Here is a 13,569-nt window from a genome sequence, read left to right on the forward strand (position 1 = left end):
TAATAATAATCCAAGTTGTGAAGGTAAATTTTAATAAAAATCTTGTTAAATTTTTAATAAAAAAATCCTGTCAAGTTAAATCTTTACTCGAAACTCTCAGTTATAAAACATTCTCACTCTCTTAAACATCTTTTGGAATGAGATTAAAATCCCAGTTCCTGTGGCACATGCTGGATCTGAGTCTCCCCTTCTGAGTGGGCTCGGTGTAGACACACGAGGCTCTGGGAGGAGACGTTTCAGACGCACTAAGCCCCAGGAAAATGCTTGAACCTCAAGGAGAAAGGGGCATCGGTTTCCAGTCTTGAGAAGCCCTGGGTTTCTGGAAAGTTCTGCGTCTGGTAGGTGTGGTCCTACAGCCCCTGCTTTTTAGGGACAAGCACTAACAATGGGAGAACAGTAGGGTCCCAGCATCTGATGCCCTCCGAGGGTCCCCCGTGGGACTTGAGGGGAGGAGCAGGCTGATTGCAGGAGCCAGGGGTCCCCTGTGGAGCTCGAGCTGTGACAAGGTGTAGTTTCCCGAGCAAATCTGACCTCGGCGCTGCCGTCTGGGATGCGGAGGGGAGACTGCCTGCCCTTGTTCTCCTGATCACGGCTCCAGGCGTGTTGGCCCGCCCCGTCCCGCACGTTCAGGGACAGCGAGCTGACTTGTAAGCAGAGAGGGCATGGCTGCTTTTAATTGGCCAAGCTCGGAATTTTTATGAGCTGTTTGGAACATGTGTGTCAAGCTTCCAGGCCGAAGTCTTCCCAGGAAGCTCCTTGGGCTGTGGATGGTGGCGGCGATGGGACGTCTTTCCCCTGGGGTGCGAGGGCCCTGTGGGTGTCGTGTCCCCCTGGGCAACCACGCTGTGTCCCCCTGGGCCTTCTCTCCCCGCCCCACCAGCCATGGCCTACTTTGGGGGCCTCTTCAGCCCACTGAGATGCCCAAGGAGTGACACACCGGCGCTGTCCCTTGGGCAGAGCTTCCTTGAAGACCACGTAGCCGCTGTCCCCGCAGGCAGCACCACCAGCGCTCCGTGGACAGCAGGCCCTGCCTTGTGCCCGGTGCAGGCTCTGTGCTGGTCGTTGGTAACAAGCGACGGGCGTTGGGGCTGGTGGCCCTTCCCTGGGGCTCTCAGGGGAGACACGGGCCTTGCAGGCTAAATGGAGACAATGGGACTTCTCCGTCACTGCTGACGGGAGGGTCTGCACGGGCAGCAAGGGGGGCCGGTGGACTTCCAGTCCATTCTTCCGATTACCACGTCCAGGACGCCCTACTGGACACTCTGAGACGCGCAGGACAGGCCTTGCCTCCATGAACTCACCATAGTGGGTGGGCCTCACGCCCATCCTGACCTTGTGGCCCGGGGGTGCCGGCGTTCGAGGGCCGCTGCTGGGACCGCCTCTCCCGGGGCTGGGGGTGCTGGGCCAGTGGGAGCCTCTCTGGGCAGGCAGTGGGGGGTGGCTTGAGGGTGAGTGGGGTGTGCTGGGGTCCTAGTACGGGGAGCCTCTCAGCTTCAATGAGACGCCCACGTCTGGAAGCAGCAGACTCCTGGGCAGACAGAGCTGCCAGGCCACCTGCTCCGGGGCACCCAGCCCCCAGCTCGCTGACCTGCGCCCCCAGCATGGCACCCCGAGACGCAAGCTCCTGCGAGTGACACCTGGGGGACAAGCAGCAGAGGCGCGGCTTGTCAGGCTTCGTGTGTCCACCAGTGGGGGGACCCCTGAGGACTGGCCCCAGCCCACTGGCTGCTCTCCCCAGTGCCCTTTGCCCTCACATGTGGCCAGACCTCCATGTGCCAAAAAGGCGTGTTCTCTCCCCGTGATGTCCACCTGGGCCCATCCAGGTTCTTCTGTGGCCCCGGTGCAGGGACCAGTGGCGGGGTCCAGCAGAGTGACCAGAGGTGGGTTTCTCCAACAAGCGTCATGAGACGGGGTGATGCTCCTTTTTGGGGGCGCATGTTGCCTTGCAAACATCTGGTCTGCTTCATCCTTGTTTTGCTGGTGCGGAAGGCTCTGGGGCGTCCTCAGGCTGGTCACCGTGAGTCTGGCTTAGTTCCGACCCGGAGACAGAGGATCAGGGTAATCGCAAACGAGTCTTAGTCCAGTAGGAGTTGGCTTCGGCAGCTGCGAAGCAGAGACTGACCGAACTTACGTCAAAGATGGACGGATGCGTGAGTTCCCTCTGCCCCGCCGGTCTCGTCTGTGTGTGTGTCTCGTCTGAGCATCCTCTGTGGGTGTGACGCCCCCGCCCCTACAGGGAGAACTGTGTTACAAGTTAATGAAGGCGCTGCCATGGAGCCTATTAGGTTTTCCTTCCATTAAGTGCTGGCGACAGACTTTTAATGGCCGCTTTAACTAGGCATTGTTATCTGAAGGCCTAATGCACAAATTAAAACCAGGCCTAAAACCTGTGAAGAGAAACTGGGTTTACGTTTTGCCTCTAGGTGGAGAGAGAAGAGGGAGGTGAATTCCACGTGGTATTTTTGGGATTCGGGCGGGGCCAGCCCGGGCCTGAAGCTGTGGGTGCCCGTCCATGTGTCCGGCGGTGTGTTCCGCTGAGGCGGGACGTTCACAGGGACCCCGGGCTCTGCGCCTTTAACAGGGCCCATGGCCAGGGGCAGGAGGCCTTCCGGGCTGCTGACCGGCTACCCCTTGCCATCGCTGTGAGGATGGGGGGCCTTTTAAATGCTTGGACTCGGGCTTTCTGACTTTATTCTGGTTTATTCTGTCTTAGGGTTTCCCCCTCTGAAGTTGGTTTGCAGTTGTGTGTGTCAAGCTGGGGGCGCCATCTTGTCTGGGGTCCCCTCGGAGCGGGGTCAGTGGCCGCCCGGGAACTAGCTGCTGTCTCCTCTCTGTCCCGGTCAGCCTCAGCCACGGCACGTCGGGCAAGACTGTGTGTCCTGTGGCCGCGCGTTTTGCGGATCGGAAGAGAAAGGCCGGGCATCTTGGAGCCGCCGTCCTGGCCGCCTGGCTGCTGGCCGCTGGCGTCGGCTGGCTCCCCAGACAGGTGCGGCATCCTGGACAGTGCGCCCCCAGCCCCAGCGGGTCCTCACGCAGGTCGGCGTCCACCAGGATGGCACTGCACGTCTCACTTCCCTCACGCCGGATGCTTGGGGAGGGGAGTCAAGTGTGGCTGCTCTGCCAAGAGGTGCGTCCACCCCAGAGGGATGGGCTGGGGTGCGGCCGGGGGTGACCTGCCACCGCGCGTCCTATGGCCGACGTGTGTGTCCCCAGCACAGGGTGAGAGGCTGTTGCAACCCCTGGGACCCCATCTCATCTCAGGATAGTGGGGTGACGTTGGGGGCAGCCAGTGACCCCAGAGGAGGATCCCTTGGCTTCTGTGCTGGAGAGAGAAGGAGGGGTGGGGAGGGGCGGGGAGGGGCGGGGGAAGAGGAGGATGGCTGGGGTGGGGGAGAGGCACACCCCTCCCCCAGGCCCGAGCAAGTGCACCCCCTTAGCTCTCGCATCCCGGGCCTGGGCCCAGGACCAGTGCCAGCACCTGGGCCTTTTAGAGGGTGCCGGAGCCATACAGCCTGGAGAGGGGCGCTCTGGGGGTGTGTGTGTGGAGGGGTAGGGGAGCCCCTGGCCTTTCTTCTCTTTGGCACGAGCTAGTTTAATTGAAAGAATAATTTGATTTGCTGCTGCTCCGCGGAGGGGCCTGTGCCGGCCACGTCCTCTCTCCTCTCGCCCAAACTCGGGGATTTAGTGCCAGCAGGTGGACTTCTGAAGGCTGCCATCAAGTACACGGAGACAATAACTGTCTGCAAAGCGGAATTTTGTCAATATTTTTTGCTGTGGGCCAAAGAACATTCCCAGTAATGGACTACTGAGGGCCTGCGTGGAGATGCTGTCGCGAGGGCCGCGATTTATTCTGGGTTTGAGCCGCAGTTTGGGGCGCTATATATGGCTTCTCCGTGATCTTTTTGTTCCAGCAAATGGAGGCCCCAGATAGGATTGTCCATGACGGAAGAGCATGTGGTGGACGTTTCTGCGCAGGGAGGGTGCGTGGCAGACGGCCCCCAGCCCTCCCCACCGGCCCCCTGCCGGCCTCCACGCAGGCCAGCATGTGAGGGGTGACGGTCTGGGCTGTGGGGCTCCCCCGTTCCCGGAACCTGTGCCCCATTCTGTGCCACCTCTGGAGGTCACGCAGCTGTGCCCGAGGGGCCCCTCCCGGGCCAGCTGCGCCCTGGGTTTGAGGCCATTTCACCTGCTTTTGCAGAAAGTTGGTTACATGGCGGATGGCACAAAATCTGACAGCCTTTCTGACCTAAAGCATATGAGAGGTCCGGCAGCAGGGATTGCTTTGCCCCCTAAGTTGTCTGGCTTGGAAGAGAAATGCCCCCTGAAATTTCCTTTCGGGAATCATCTTTTCCCTCCCTCTGTTGGAGGGAAGGACGCGTGCGTTTGAGAGGCTGTTCGGGAAAGCACTTCTGTGCCACGGGGGAAGCTGGGAGGGGTCTTGCTGAAGCCCCGTGTTTAGCACGAATAGATGAACCGAAGTGCATGTTTCAGAGGCTGCGCATGAGTGTGAACATGTGAGCGAGCGTGCGTGTGCGTGTGTGTGTGAGCGTGCGGGCCTGCGCGCCGAGTGAGCCCACACGCAGAGCAGAGGGACGCAGCTCTGTCCTTTGTGATGTGAGAAACGCCAGCGCCGTCCTCATCCGTCACTGAGCTGGTGTTCCTGGACTCTCCGGGCCGCGCCGTTCCTCACCCGGTGCTGCTGGCGTCGGCGGCAGCGAGCGCCTGTGTCTCTTCAGGGCCGGTGCCGGCAAAGCGAAAGTAAATCCCAGCCTCCCACTTGCTGTAAAACCCAGACAAACAAAACTCTGCTCTCGAAAATATAAAGATGAGGGCAGCAGGAAAAGGATCTTTTTGAAGAAAATGGAAGCCATCTAGGCCTCTCCTTTAGAGGATGCGGGTGAAAAATACACGCCGGGAGAAGCGTTTGCCTCGCACTGAAAATTGCAGCGGCGGCCCCCACCCCGCTGGCTGCGATGCTCAGCTCCCGCCGCCCGCCCTGAGCTCCCGGCCGAGGGGGAGATTCTTGGTCACCGAGTCACTCGGCGGCATTCATGAGGACCTTCCCTGAGGAGCAGCCCGAGGAGCGCGGCGGCCCGGCTGGCGTCCAGGGCCCGTGGCACCGCCGGCCGCTGGGAATGCTCGGGGCCCTGCGTCCTGCGCGCCCCCAGGGCTGTGAGCCCGTGAGCGGGACGGAGAGTCAGGAGCAGCCCCGAAGTGTGGGGATGGAAAACCAGGGCCCATTTTGTGGGTAGAGCAGATGGGGAGCTGGCGCATAGGAGGAGGTGGGCGTCGAAGAGGATAGTAGAACCACAAAGTCGAAAATGTCTCTTTTTCTCATTCAGGATCCGTGTCACACATATTGTCGGAAGAGCGCGTTTCAGGAAGGCCGGCACCTGGGCTCCGGGGCCCGTTTCCTGCCAGCCCTGCGCTGGGGCGCGTGTCCCGGGTCTCGGCTCCCCGAGGGCGGCCGTGACTCTCTGTGGCGTCTGTGGCCCTGGCTGCGTCTCGCGTGGCCGAGCCTGGTCTGCAGAGCGGAGGACGGGTCCCAAACTGGCTTGTCAGAAGCAGGCACGTGACCAGCCCCTCCGTGTGGGGCAGCAGATGCCAGGCCAGAGAGTGCCCACGCCCCTGGCAGGAGGAGGGCTGGTGAGGGGCCGACTCAGCCTGTTTGGGGCGCCCAGGCAGCTCCCCAGCACCCCACCCCCACTCTCCTGCCTGTTTCTCTGCTCCGCGCTTTGAGGGTCAAGCCCAGGGCCTTTGGGCAGCGTCTCCTCCCCTCCAGCCCCGCCCCCTGGGTCTCCCATCCAGGTAGGGCTCTTTGCACCCCGTCTCCGCCCAGCCTGTCTTGTGTGGTCACCAGCCCCCACCCCCAGAGTCTCCCTGCAGCTCTGCCTGTGGAGTCAGGGAGCACAGCCGCAGCAAAGGGGTGCATCCTCACTCCCCGCCACGACCCGCCTGCGTCCCTGGGAGTGGGGCTTCCTGCCCAGGCCTCAGCCGCCTGGCCCTGGAGAGGTGCAGGTTCTGCTCACCCGGCGCCTTCCTGCCTGTCCAGCCATCACTGGGGGTGTCTCAGACTCTGCTGCCACCCATCGTGGCGCCCACCACGCCGGTTCCCGCAACAGTGTCTCGAGGGCCTTTCCTTGGAGCGCTGCAGCCGTGTCCACCTCTGCACCCCGAGCCGCCTTGCACCTGTCTGGCGTCCTGCTCTAGAGCCAGGGCAGCTGGGGTGGCCTGGGTCCTGTCACCACTCTGGAGGCTGCCCAGCCCAGACTAGAGCCCACATCAGCTTGGGGCAAGTGACTGAGCAGATAGATGGCCAGGTCGTCCACCCCACCCCTCCCACCTGCAGGCGGAGGCATGGAGCCCCACGAGGGCCACCTGGGGGTGCAGGCGAGCTCACCACCTCCCCAGGGGCCTCTACTTCGACATGCTCCTTGACGAATGTACCCAAGTGGGCACTCGGGGTTTCGGCCGGGAGGAGCTGGGCAGGCAGGGCTGTGGGAGCGGAGGCGGCCTCGAGGCCTCCCGCCGGTGTCTCAGAGGTGAGCCAGCCTGGCCCCTCAGCAGCAGCAGCAGCAGCCGGCGGGGCCCCCTCCCAGGCTGCAGAGACGCCAGGATGGAGACCGAGGGCCAGGAGGGGCCCAGCTCAGTGGGCACCACCCCAGGCACGCGGGCTCTTGGCCCGGACCTGCTCTAGCCACAGCCTGCTTGTGGCACCTTCGCCCCAGTGGTCAGTTTTTCTTCTTTTACAGATAAAAAGAAACTAGTATCTTTCGGCTTTTGAAAGGAGATGACAGGAAGGACGTCCTCACGGCCATGGGGTTGCTCACATCACGTGGACGATGTGGGGAAAGGAGATGAACAAACCAAAAGCATCATTCGTGGGGGGCGCTTCCCACGGGAGCTGCAGTGGCTGCAAGTGCGGGGTTTGCCCGGGGTCCTGCCTCACGTGTATTTTTGAAACACAAATGGGGCAACAGTCATACCAGCTCAGGCGCTCTCCCCGAGGGGTGAGCCGGTTCCCCAACGAGGTGGCGTCCCGGAGGCCTCTGCGGGCAGCGCTGTCTGACGAAGCCTGGCCTGGTCACTCAGGCCACCTCGCTGCCTCGGGTGTGTCCTGTGTCTCCCGCTGTGGGGCTGGGGACATGCGGCTCTGGCCTCTGGTGCCTTCACCGTGATGCCCACCTCCTTGCTGCAGTTGTTCTGGGCTTCCTGGGGCTGGGGGCGGGGGATGCTTTTCCCAGAGAGCTCACTGGAAATGGGGGTTTCTCCTGTTTTCACCCGAGTTGTTGCTGACTTTCTGTTGCTTTGCTCACGCATCTCCTCTGCTGCGGGTTTGGAAAAGGCCCAGGCAGGGCGTTAACTCACCTTCCAGCTCCTGTCGGCAGCAGGTGAGCCCTCCGGCTTGACGGTGAAAGGTAGTTCCTTTCCTGTTATCCTTAGGGTTATGCAGGTAAAACACACACACACGCCCCCCACACTACACCTCCCCACACCACACACACACCCCAAACACACACACACACTCACACCCCCCACACAGCACACACAGCACACATATACCCCACACAATTTAGAACAATTTGAACAAGGACAAGAAATTTGAAAATTAATGAAGCTTATTTGAAGTCTCATCATCCAGAAATAAGCACACCGATGTTTTGGTGTGTGTCTGGGTCTCCTCCGCTGCAGATGTCTCCCTGTTGTGTGTATTGCACGTGTGTTTTTACGCAAGCAATGTCAGCTTACCGCCTTCTCTGAGGGTGGCTTCTGCACCAGCGTGGGCCGGTGCAAGCTGCTCTGTCACTGCACGTGCCCAGCAGTGCCCACCTCACCCATGTGCTTTGCTCACCGGAGAGGTCAGCTGTTGCTGGGAACGCGGACTTGAGCCTCACGGCCTCGAACAATTGTGCCAACCGTGTCTTTGTGTCTGCAGTCAGCCTCATCATTTCCTTGATAAGTTCCCCAAAGTAGAATTACCAGGCTAGAGGTTCGGCTGCTTTAAGATGATCTTGATGCTTTTGCTGCCCCCGGGAAGGTCGCGCCATTTCTGACCCCGACGTGGCTGTGGTGCGTGCGCTCAGGGCTGCTCCGCGTTTGATGTCCTGAGTTGTTTCTGTGTAGCTTAATTGGTCCTTTCCTGCACAGTTTCTGCCTTTGAAGTCCTGTAAAGGCGCCTTCCGACCCTTAAGATTCTGTAATTATCAGTTTTATTTTCTTCTACTACTTTTATGGGCTCATTTTTGGTATTTAAATAATTGGCATGCCCAAAATTAATTCTGGCATACGGTGTGAAGTGGGCATCTCATGTCAGTTTTGTTTCAAGGAACCACTTTCCCCAAGTACATTTATTGAAAAATCTGTCCTTCCTTCCTCGAATCCCAAGGGTGCCTTCGTCACTCACTGAGGCCGGCCTGTCCCGGGACTTGCCAGCGTCCGCCTGGCTTCAGCGAGCGTGTCTTTCCCGACTGCATCCCCTGCTTCGATTTCTGTGGCAAAAGGAGAGATTTAAAGTAACCTGATAGCCCTACCCGCCCTGCCTGACCTGTCTTTTTCAGAGATTGGTTTTTCTTTCTTTGATATGAGATGGACTTTAGACCCAGTTTTGTCACCTTAAAAATAACGCCGTAGGTCGTTTGATTGGAAGGGTATTAAATGAATGAATTCAGGTGCGTGCGGCATATTTTTAAATAGTACTTCCGCCCATCCTCAAATAAAAAATGGTATCTTTTCAAATTTACTCAAGTCTAATTTTATCTACGTCTATAAAGTCTTACGGGTTTTCATGTAAATCCCTCTTATTTTTTGGTGTTATCTCCTCGTTATTCGTTCATTTTAATTTTTGTGGCTGTTGCTCCTGCGAACGGAATTACTTTTCTGCTGTGTTTTCACTGGTGTTATTAGTGTATCAGGGTGCTGCTCATTTCTGATGCCTTTCTAACTGGCGTTTTCTATGAGCAGATGCTGCTGCCACCCCTGCGCGGGGGACCGTGGTCTGGACCTGAGTTCCCTTCGCAGTTACCTCCTCTGTGGCTTTTCTATTTTGAAAGAAACATTAGCTTTTCAACACGGAGGAATCAGTGGGGACGGTTAGGTTTTTTCTAATCTAATATCAGTAGACAACGATGCCTTACAGCATCTTCTGCAAATAAATGGTCGAGGCTGAAAACCCAGAGCCTGTGCGTGGCAGGAGGGTGCTGGTGCGGGCAGAGGCTGCCCTCCTGGGCAGAGCGGAGCTGCTGGGCCGTTGAGAGGCGGGGAGCCATCTTCCTGTCTGCGGGCTGGCGTGGCTCTGAAAGCTTTTCAGAGCAAATTGGCAGGAAAAGGGGCTCTAACACTGCCATGGTGAGAAGGACTGAATTTGAATATGAAAACGCCCCGCAGGGTGGGGGTTTGGGAGGTGAGGGGGGATTTCAAGGGTGTCCCTGGAGTCTTTCTCCCTCAGCGCTCTGCGAGGCCAGGAGAGCTGGTGCCAGCTGGTCACGGTATCCGGTCACAGCGGATGCAGCCTTCAAAAACTTATAATTTCACGTGGATTTGTTTATTTTCGTTGGCTAGGCCCAATCCCGATGAATAATCTAGATACCCTTTACCCGGGGACCTGGGCCGGGAGAGTATCTGTTGTCATCTGTATGTCTTGTGGGTCATTTCTCACGAGCATCTTTAAAGTAATTTACCTTTCCATGATTCAGTTCAGTTTTAAAACTGAAAATTAAATCGTGGTGCGTTCTATTGAAAAACTGTCATTTGGAATTGACTGCCATGCGTTTGCTCCACTCTGGCAAAGCGGGTCCCTCCCAGCACCGTGTCTCGCCCCTGTCTGTGGAAGGGGTGCCTGCCGCTTTTTTATGGGCCTGGAAGAGGCTACGCTGTGATCACACAGAAATGCGGCTTTCAGACAGTCACAGAAGCGTCGAGGTCTAATTTGAAGCGCAGTGAAACCTCACCCAGCGAGAAACCAATTAAATGCCATCTTTATTTTTCTAGGGCTAAGAACCAGAAAGGGTATAAAAATATTGAACATTGAGAGTTCGCGCACTGAATGCATGTTTTCCTCCAGGTCAGCACTCACCGTCGAAAGCCCGCTGCTCCGCCACACAGCGCTGCTCTGCGTGGGTATCTGTTCTTCAAGGCTGCAGCCGATCGAAAGCAGCAGCTTGGAAGTAGAGGAAAGGCAGGCAGATGAGGGAGTGCTAGCAGAGGCCCTTCTGCGCGCGAAGAAGGGGGGGGTGTAGCAAGAGGATGAAGAGCTTAGAAAACAACATTTCTGGCCATTTATTCAAAGTCGTTCCTAGCCCCTTGGTTACTCATTATTCATGCTTTTTATTTCCAGTTGTCAGGAAAATTTTTATTGTGTTCAATTTGCCTTCTATAACCCGGCAGAGGCAGGCGTAGCTCGTGTGGCGTTTACCCGGTGTCTCAACAGCCTGTAGCGTTCTGTTTAGAAGGGTCAGCGTTCACCTGTGCAGAAAACCCAGCCCCAAAGTGGGCCTTTCTCTCAGGCCGTGGTGACTCCACAGCGTATTGAAGCCGGTGACAGGAGTGATCCCTGACGTGCTTTCACGGCAGCGTTTTCGCGCCTGGCTCCCGGGGTCCCAGCATCCTCTCTGCATCCGTGTCACCCACATGCGTATTTCAGTCGGGTTGGCTGGAAACGACATGGTTCAGTCCTGTTCACGGCTGCCCTCCCCAACCCCCCCGCCCCGGCCATTGGAGCCCCCTCTGAGCTGCCTCTGGAGCAGTGCACGCAGCGCCGCTGCTTCCGTGAGGGTCTGGCTGCCTGGCCCGGCTGCTCGCCTCCAGCCTCCGTTTCCACGCTCCCCGGAGGCGGTGGGCTGCCGGGGTGTCACTTAGACGCGTGAACTTGACCGCCAGGGAACACTGAGCTCAACAAGCAAATCTGCTAAATTCAGGCAACAGGCTATTTACACTTTATGCATCAGAACTTTGCTATTTTAACCAATGTTGATTTTATCCTGACGCGGCTGGGATACCGTTGTGCAAGCCCATTGTCATTTCTTCGAATGTGACCATTTTAGACGTGATGTGTGATGTGTGGTGTGTGATACAGTATCTCAAATTAGTATCAGGAAGATGAGGCTGGTGTGAAGCCAGTGGTTAGCACTGCCCGGAAGTTTCCTCCTGTAGCTGCCTAAATTGTTCCATTTCTAGGAACCCCCATTGCATAGCGGGGGAGGGGAGCTGCAGTGATAAGCCGGCCCCCTGCTTGCTGGACGCTTTGCCTCTGATCCTCAGGAGGAGATTGAACTAATGAAGAAAAATAACATTCATACTTATGTCCTAGAAGGGTGGCGTAGAATTCTTTATTGCTCACTAAAGAAATTAAATCACTTAATGAAGGTGAATTATTAATTTATTAGGAATTTAATTTGGGAGCTATTTTCATAAGGATATTGGCTAAGGGAAGAACGATTACATTTTAATGTATAAAGATCCTTAAATGACTTTAAATAGGCAACTAACGTGGATTTCAATGGAAACATACTTCTGTTCTTTAACAATTCTTCAAAAAAGACCCATTATCAATAGAGCTATACATTGGCTGAGAAAGTCTGATTTCTGAAAGGGGGGATTCATTCTCAAAAGTGGTGTTGCTTATCGATAGGCATTATGTCATTGCTTTATGATAACAGAGTTCCATTTCAAAAATAATTGCGAAGTTGGTGGGAGGGTCACTGTTCAGTGTTCATTTTGAGTCGTTAAAGCCCAGAAGTCACCCAGACCCAAGTCTGGCCTTAGCAGCCACGCTGGGCCACGGGGTTTCTTGGCCACGTGATTCAAGGTGGGTCATGTGAGCGGGTGGTGGATCTGGACCTTAAATCCAGCCTCCTTCCCTTGGCCTTCAGGCGTAAGACCGTTGCCTTTAGTTGCTGCTTCCTCCTTTTAAAAATGCAGCAAGGCAGAGTGGGGAGAGACTTCACGCTATCCTTGTGTGCACTAATGATTATGATGAAAGCTGGAACTGGCAACTGAAGTCACTGGAATCTTCAAGAAACCTCACCATTTCATTATCATTTTTTTGATTTATGAATTAGGTGGAAGAATTTTGAAAAATCTCACTTCTACTCTATTAAGAAATGTTTTTCTATTTGAAAATGTTACTGATTGTCACCATTTCCATGATTACATCCTGTCGTAGGGTGATTTCTGGTGTCCCCTGCCCACGTGCTCACAGCAGTGAGGTGGTGAGACTTCATTATGCTTGAAAAATGTCTTTTGTTTTATCTTAAGGCTGTGGCATTTCGGATGAAGTGTTTTTACTTAAGACAGACTTATGGAGAAATGCTGTTCTTTTTTTTAAGTATCTAGATAACTTGGTTTTATTGTGTATTTATCAGAAATGATGATGACGCGTATTTATTACCCCCAAGATGTATGGGAAACACGGTTAGATCTGTATCCCCGATGTAAGGACCCCAGCTACTGTTTGCTGCATTTTAAAAGACAGTTAAAGAGCTTGATCAAATTGATCTTCAATTGAGAGATCATTAATGAACTACCCGCCTCCATTGACAGATCACTCAGGGCCCCAAGGAGCATGTGATTTCTTCTGTTCCGCAGTAATTCATTCGAAACATTTACCAAAACCCTTAATGTCCATAGAAGCTGCTGAACTATTTTTCAGTGCCGCGTCTCTCATTGCCGTTCTAAGCCATGCTTCTTGTCATGTGCCCCAACCAACGAGCGGTCGATGCCTCAGAGTCTGGACCAGGACGAGCTGGGGAAGGAGACTTTAACCCACTCCTGCCCACAGGCGCTGCCGGGAGCACCTGGGCCCGGAGGCTGGCTCTCAGCCTCTGCAGGAGGGTCCGCAGACCTATCTGTGGATACATGAGTAGAAGCCTCTGCTTTTGATTGTGTCAACCCGGCGTCAGGTGCGGACAGTCCCGCTGGCTCCCCCGCCCCTTCCGTGCTCCCCGTGCCCCCGACATTACCTCTGACTCCAGCTTCTGAGGGCGCAGAAGCTTGGCTGCCTCCGGCTCCTGCCTCCTGGGCCACGCCACTTGCCTCAGTTACTTGCTCTGCAAAATGTGTGGAGCGATGATGTGAGAGCGCGGATGTGCTCAGAACTGGGTCGGTGCCCCGTGCGCCTGGAGACGGGGGCTCTTGGGCAGGGCCAGACAGTGGGCGCAGAAGAGGGATCTGGACAGCGGGCGTAGCGGGTGCAGGGGCTCGCTCCGCCTCACAGGACCGCCCACCCTGCAGCCTACGCAGTGCCAGGCCTGAGGCTTTACCTTGGGGAGCAGGGCTGCTGGGGCTTCCTCCACGCCCCTGCACAGCCCAGCCCGGCCCGGGGTGCGTGTCGGAGGGCACCCGGCAGGCTGCAGGGGCTGCTGACTGTGCCAACATGTCTCACTGCCAGCGCCTTTTCTGCAGGTTTGTTGGGAAGTAAAGGGCTTCCCGGCACACGCCACTGTGAGCCCACGGCGCGTGTTGGTTTATTTGGTATAAAGATTAGATAATTTGGGCCTCCCTGGTGGTGCAAGGGGTTAAGATGCAGCCTATGAAGCTATTCGCAGACTCTGCAGCATGAGCTTGATCTCCAGC

At 56.3% G+C, this 13,569-nt stretch overlaps 1 protein-coding gene across 1 annotated transcript in view; it reads left to right on the forward strand.

The window, feature by feature from the left end:
* The window catches only part of TSHZ1 (teashirt zinc finger homeobox 1), a gene marked incomplete at both ends in the record, with an annotated part of 60,876 nt that overhangs the window by 23,438 nt on the left and 23,869 nt on the right, over positions 1-13,569 (forward strand). The gene's annotated exons all lie outside the window — the stretch shown is intronic.

This window comes from Talpa europaea (genome assembly GCF_964194135.1).
Source record: "Talpa europaea genome assembly, chromosome: 13".
NCBI lineage: Eukaryota > Metazoa > Chordata > Mammalia > Eulipotyphla > Talpidae > Talpa > Talpa europaea.